The sequence below is a fragment of the Nylanderia fulva genome, unplaced genomic scaffold (assembly GCF_048542155.1).
Source record: "Nylanderia fulva isolate GAGA-0341 unplaced genomic scaffold, ASM4854215v1 Scaffold848, whole genome shotgun sequence".
Taxonomy (NCBI): domain Eukaryota; kingdom Metazoa; phylum Arthropoda; class Insecta; order Hymenoptera; family Formicidae; genus Nylanderia; species Nylanderia fulva.
The window spans coordinates 25,582-33,335 of record NW_028190970.1 but is presented as its reverse complement, the minus strand read 5'-3'; the positions used below and the strand labels follow the sequence as shown (position 1 = coordinate 33,335).

The window sequence follows — 7,754 nt, the reverse complement described above, 5'->3', positions numbered from 1 at the left end:
TGTTCCAATAATTTTTTAATCGCAATCGTGTTTTGCAGGATTGAAACAATATTCTGAAATATAAATTTACAAATTATATTACTATAAACAAAAGAACAATAAATATGAATGATTACCTGCTGGAAAATTTTCAAAAATGATATCGGTTGGTATCATATTATTTACTGGATTAACAGCATCTTTAGGATCTAAATAATGGAAATTTTTAGTATCATTATTGTATTTATTTAATATTAAATTAATAAATTAATAGACACTATATATATATTAAGCGGGATTACTTAAAATCGACTTGTATTGTTTAATACCTTATTGTACCAAAAATTATTTGTTTATACCTTCATCAGAAGTTACATGGTCTTCAGAGGCAATATTATTCTTTTTATTTTGACTCACGTTTATTGCTGTTTCATCCATATTTTCGATATCCTTGTCCAAGTTTTGGTTATCATCATTAATCAAATCTAAATGTATAAAAAATTACACTATTAAGCATTACTTTATTTGCAAGTTAAAAAAATAATGTTAAAGATTTATAAAAATAATATATATATTTATTTATTGTTATACCATTTGTCAACTGTTCATTTTCTAAATGCAAATCCATGACAGTCATTAACGGAGATGGTGTCATTCGCGGATTTGAATCGTCATCATTTAAGTTGTTTGCTGTAACTGGTTGGAATGTTTTCTTTTTTCTTTTCCCTCGGCCTAATTGCGAACATGATGTATCTGATGTATCGGTTCGAATTTTTTTATGTACAACATCTATAGCTTCCTTATATGAATCTGTAATTACAAATTATTTTATTAATTGTCTATATATATACATACATTTGTATTACATGATTTATATAAGTCTTTTCCATAACCGTATTCATAAATATTGGGAAGTTATGATTTGATATATTAAATACAAAAAAGTCATTTTTTTAATATAAAACATGTTTAATTAAGATATTATCTTATTATATACTATCAATATTTTTATGACAATACTTACTACTTTGAAATATTAGTTGCACTATGTATTTTTGCCAATTGTCTTTTGGGGGTTCTTTCCGTAATATATATTTCCTAACATTTTTTTCCGGCCATTTACACATTATTTGATCATTTGTAAATGTCATCCATGAGGTTGGTACAACTTCTACAGCGTTTGATTGGCCTTCTATATTGATAAATTCAATCACTGACCAAGTCTGCAAAGCATATAAACCATTTAATTTTCAATTAATAAACATTATTATAATGTTATAATATGATCCCACAAAAAAGACATCACAGATGTAAAAAAAAAGCGCTAAGTTATATCTTTCGTCAGCAAAAATAGTTCTTTATAATAATAAAAAATATAATCTTCTCAAAAATTATGTTTATAGCCAAAATAATTCTTTGCAAAAATTAATCATTATCAAAAATATTTTCTCAAAAATTATATTTATAAATTATATTTTATTTTTGTTAATAATACTAGAAAAAAATTAAAATATTAGCATCAAAAAGTAGTGAAATCAAAAAATTGCGCTAAATAATTATATTGATAATACGAGAAAAAAGGTTAAAATATTAGCATCAAAAAGTAGTCAAATCAAAAAGTTGCACTAAGTAAGTGACAACATAATATATAATATTTAGATAAATTTCTTATAATGATACAAATGTATAATTATTGCTTTATTTTAAAACGTTTATAATATATACAATAACAAAATAAATTCAGTAAAATATATATATATATATATATATATTTATTCATCTTTATATTTAAATAACATGAATAATTATGTAATTAATTTAAACTGGAATGTATATACATTGTAAAGTTATTATATATTTTTATAAAATATTTAGATAAATAGATATATATAAAAAATAAATTATTTATCTCTAAATAATTATTTAATTCAAATATATTTAAACGTATATTCAAAAAAGGTAATATAAGGCACAAAGAATTAAATTTAGGAAATTAAAAAAATTTAAAGTTAAATAAAAATTTTTAATTTAAATTAAAAAATAAAAGTAAAAATAAAAGTAAAAAAAATGTAATGTACAAAAAATACTTAGCGCTGTTTTTGTATTGTTATTTTAACACATTAGTAAATAAAATAAAATATAAATCAAAGTATAGACTAATTTTTTTACTGCAATACGCTTCAATAGAAATCTATAAACATATTACGTGGCTCGATATTCGAATGACATGTGGCTAGCTGAACATATCGATATACATGTATGAAATATATGTATATAATGTAACATGCAATAATTGTCATATTAAACAGATTCAACGATTGGGCAATGTGAATGGGCTAAGTGAAAATTATAAAAATGAATTTACTATACATTAATATATGCTAAAGACGTATACATATACATATATATGTTATTAATATATGTATACCAGGGTTGGGAAGTAACGAGTTAGTTATAACGAAGTGTTATAGTCCGAATGACTATAACTATATTATATTATATTATATTAACATAGTTTTAATAATAAATTAGTAAGTCAGCTATTATATAATCATTTGAGAAACGTTCTCACGCTCTCGCGAAGCGCTTATCGCGAAAAGACGCAAACGCGATGAAATATAAGCGTTACGCCGAAACCCGCGGATCGCAAGCGAAGAATCAACCTGCTTCGCTTGCACCTAGATAAAAGCGTGTGAATAAAAATTAGCCAATGAAAGAGCTTCTCTACATCTTCCCCTGAAAGATGTAGAAAAGAGCAGGAGACCACCGCGAACGGAAAGCGAGGCGACGAAGTCAGTCGCTAACGAAAATCCAAAAAGTCAAGTCGCTAATTAAAACCTAACTAGGAGTCGAAGACAAGCCGCAGAATATAACTATCGCCTGTAATCTGATTATCGAGAGCGAGCACACCTAACTAATCACCCAGGTGGGATTATACATAATTAATCCAACTCAAGAAATAAGCGAAATAAAAGATTTATTCAAATACACAAGCGAAGTTAATCAAAGTGGAGACGCCCGCCGATCCTAGGATCCTCATCCTTCAGTCGACTGAGACCCCAAAATTTTCCGTGCCTTCCCGGAGGCACAACAATTTGGTGGCAGCGGTGGGATCTCAGCCGCAGGGCCGACGTCGTCTCAAAAATTTTCACAGCGGCGAAGACCTGTAAAAACACATACAATTATAACAAGTGTTAGACGGGCACGTCAGTAACTCTGACGGAAATAAGCAGAAGCCACGACTAGGAGAGAACGAGAGAGCGGACAACATAAACAGTGCAACGAGTGATAAGCAGCAGAGAATCGAAAAGGATCGCCGACGTCCAAGGACAACGCCGACCTACGACAACCTCACGGGCAGCGCATCAACACGAGCGACGACCCGCCGTATCTATCACCAACACGGAGCCGCCGTTATCAGCCCACGAGCGATCAAGTTGCAGCAGCAGCAGCCGACCCGTATAGAGCGTAACGATGCGAGCCGTTATACTGTAAGTCCGAATTTATTTGATTGCGTGAATGTCGGAAGGTGACGAAACACCCCGACAAGCGATTAAAAACCAATCGTGGTTGCATAGTACACCTGTACGGTTAACGACGCGAGTATTGCCTTTAACTGCGCAAAATCTCGAAAGCGTTCGTAGAAATTTAGACAGCGACTTGACAAACGAAAATAATACCGAGTTACCTCCGAACGTAATAAACGAACGAGAATTTCCATTTACTAGTTTTGACGCGAGTATATTCGCAAAAAATCCAAGCGACTCCGTTCAAGTAACTCAAAACGAACCGCGTCGATTGCGACCGTATATCAGCCGAACTCCAAGTAGAGTATCTTCGCGAAGAGAATTTTCATTAACGTCATACGACAGCGAAATATTCGATCCCGAAGAAATTTATAGCGAAATAAATATGGCAGATAATACAAACGCGAACGCAACTATTCCGCCAACCGCGATAGATGCCGAAATAAGCATACTCCGACAAACCCTTGCACAAATGGGACAGAATTTAGACGTCACGTCACAACAACCCTCCGTCGTAGCGCCCGGAGAAACTTCACAAATGCTTAATATAATACAAGCTATACATGCAGAGCTACATACACTAAACACACGTATGAATAGGATATAAGCCGCACAGGCATACACACACACAGACGAACAGCGGGAGTCCGATTACGAGCCTCGTATGACTTACGGACGGACTGAGCGCGACGTACGAAATCGACGGAGTACTGCACGACAATATATGTCTCTAAAAGAAGCGCGAATGATGATACCCGAATTCGACGGTACATCGCGACACCGCCTTCAGGAATTTCTAAACGCATGCACATATACAATGCAAAACATACATCCCGGAGACGAAGAGTCTCTGATACAGGGCATACTATTTACTAAATTAAAAGGTAAAGCCATGCAAGTCTTCGAAACGCGAGACATACAAACGTTTGAAGAATTAAAGCAACAACTAGAGACCGCATACCAATGCAAGCAAAGTACTGCCCACTTGCAATTAGAATTTAATTCGCTAAAGCAGAAATATAATGAGACAGCACAAAATTTCGGGCAACGCGTCGACCAGCTCGCTATGAATTTATACGATTCAATGATAGAGGGAGAAAACCAAACGAGCTCAGAGAAACGCACTATCTTACAAACGATCCAAACCCAAGCATTATTAAATTTTCAATTAGGGCTACGAAGCGACTTAAAGGTACTCGTACGCTCACAACGATATACGACGCTTCAAGAAGCGATAGCCGGCGCGAGCGCGGAAGAGAGATTTATCGGACCTAGCACGTCACGGGCAACTAATTCCTCGCTAAATAAGCCTGAATCAACGCGGTCAGGACAGCGAACGACGGGACAATGTTATAGATGTGGAAAAAACCCGGACATTACGGACGAGACTGTCGTAGCACAATCAACGTTCTGCCGAAACCGGAAAAATCCTCGCGCGTATCCGCCATCGAAAAATTTTGCAACCATTGCAAAAAACGTGGACATAACCGCGAAGAATGTTGGGAATTAAACGGACGACCGAAAAATAATACGCCCCCACGGAACAAGCCAGAGGATCGAAAAAAACCGCGAAGTATTAATAAAATAGATAATCAAAGAATCCGGCAGGAGAGAAATTCCGAGTCCGAACGTAGCAGCGATGAAGACGGAGAGCGCGGAGATAAGATTAAGAAGACTCGCGCGCTCGAATATCAGGTGACACACGTGCGCCGAACGCCGAGAGAAAGAGCGAGTTTAAATATAATTACTCTGCCTATGCGAGAAGCAAAACGCGGAAGAGTAAATATGCTTTACGATTCGGGAGCTACGATTTCATTGATAAAAGTGAAACACTTGAAGGGCGAGACCGAAATTTACAATAATAAAATAACCCTCGTTGGAATAACCGGTCATAAAGCAAAGACGATCGGAAAAATATACGCGACAATTGAGCTAAACGGAAACAAGATAAAACACGCGATTTACGTCGTGAAAGATGATTTCCCAATGGAATATGACGGGATCATAGGAATCGATTTCCTCCAGAAGCAGCAAGTCACGTGCGATTACAAAAAACGCGAATTACAAATCGGAAACGCCGTCCTAAAATTGCAACCGTACAACAAAATTATCTTAAAACCGCGTAGTGAAACAATTATACACGCAATAACAAATGATAATAAAACAGGGATCATTCGAGCCAAAGAAACCGCCCCAGGAATCTATATCGGACGATGTTTGGTAGAACCGAAGAATTACCAATGTCCCATCAGTGTAATTAATACAACTGATAAGCCGGTCGAGATACACACACCCCTCGTAACCGTAGAAGACGCTTGCGAAGATAACGCGCACGAATTGTACACGATACATATAGACGAGACTCCGAATCAATTAACGCGTGACGAACGAATTTGACAATTGTTACACACAAAGCATTTAAACGAGGAAGAAAGGAAAGCGATACAGAAAATATGCGAAGAATATAGCGACGTGTTTTATTTAAGCGGAGAACCACTGTCATGCACAGCAACGCTAAAACACGAGATAAGCACGCGCGCCGATACCTCACCCGTCAATGTGAGACCGTATCGCCTTCCCGAAAAACACAAATCAGAAGTGAACAAACAAGTACAAGAAATGCTAAAAGACGGAATTATTAGTACAAGCATTAGCCAGTGGAATGCACCGTTATTAGTAGTGCCAAAAAAGACTGACGCAACAGGCAAACCGCGATTAAGAGTAGTAGTCGATTTCCGAAAGTTAAATGAATTGACTATAGGCGACTCATTCCCACTGCCGAATATTACCGATATTTTGGATCAGCTGGGAAACGCGAAGTATTTTACGACGCTCGACCTTGCATCTGGATATCACCAGATACCGATGGCCGAGCGCGACAAAAATAAAACAGCCTTCTCGACTCCCTACGGACACTACGAGTTTAATAGAATGCCGTTTGGACTTAAAAACGCGCCTGCGACTTTCCAACGACTTATGAACTCAGTGCTAACCGGGATACAAGGACTCCGATGTCTCGTTTATCTCGACGACATCGTTATATACGGATCCAGTTTAGAGGATCACAACAGAAGACTCGCGGAAGTATTACAACGCCTACGGAAACATAGTCTCAAACTACAGCCTGACAAATGCGAATTTTTACGAAAAGAGGTAATATACCTTGGACATATTATTTCCGAAAACGGTATACTGCCAGATCCGTCGAAATTAGAGGCGGTAAAAAATTTTCCGACACCACGGAAAGTAAAAGACGTACAATCGTTTATCGGACTAACGGGTTATTACCGGAAATTTATAGAAAATTTTTCGCGAATCGCAAAACCGTTAACAAAATTAACGAAGAAAACGGAAACGTTCGAATGGAAAAACAAACAACAAATTGCGTTTGAAAAATTAAAGGAAAAATTAACGACAGCGCCAGTGCTAAAGTATCCGGATTTCAATGAAGAATTCAACGTGACTACCGATGCCTCGGACTATCAATCGGAGCCGTACTATCACAAGGAACGGTAGGCAAGGATAGACCTATCGCATACGCCAGCCGAGTATTATCTCGCGCGGAACAAAATTATAATACTACGGAGAAGGAACTATTGGCAATTGTATGGGCTGTTAAACATTTTCGACCATACATTTATGGCACAAAGTTTAAAATAATTACCGATCATAAACCCTTGATATGGCTATTCAATGTAACTGACCCCGGGTCTAGATTAATCCGTTGGAGACTGAAACTCGAGGAATATGATTATGAAATCATACACAAGGCCGGACGAGCAAACGCGAATGCCGACGCGCTAAGCCGACAAGTAACCCGAGATATCAACGAGGAGACAAAAAATAGAATCTTCACGTTAGAAGAAGACGAAGAAGAAAAAGAAGAGGAAGAATTCGCAGATAATACAAGGAAATATTCTGAAGAGGAAAAGAAACAAATACTCTATGAATATCACGATGCACCCACAGGAGGGCATCAAGGAATCGAACGAACAATCAAAAGAATTCGATTAAACTATAACTGGCCAGGATTGACAAAAGATGTCGAACAATATATCGCAAAATGCAAATCCTGCCAAAAAAATAAATTATCGCGCCGAATAAAAGCACCCCTCGTAATCACAGATACTCCGAATAAACCATTTGAAAAATGTGCATTAGATATCGTCGGACCGTTAACAGTTACCACTAACGGAAACAAATATTTACTAACATTTCAGGATAGCCTGACGAAACTCAGTAAAGCGA

At 36.5% G+C, this 7,754-nt stretch overlaps 1 pseudogene; it reads right to left on the bottom strand.

Annotated features, from left to right (window-relative positions):
• Nucleotides 1-2,939: 2,939 nt before the first annotated feature.
• LOC146719823 (uncharacterized) lies at nt 2,940-4,784 on the bottom strand (annotated as a pseudogene).
• Between the last annotated feature and the right edge of the window lie 2,970 nt (nt 4,785-7,754).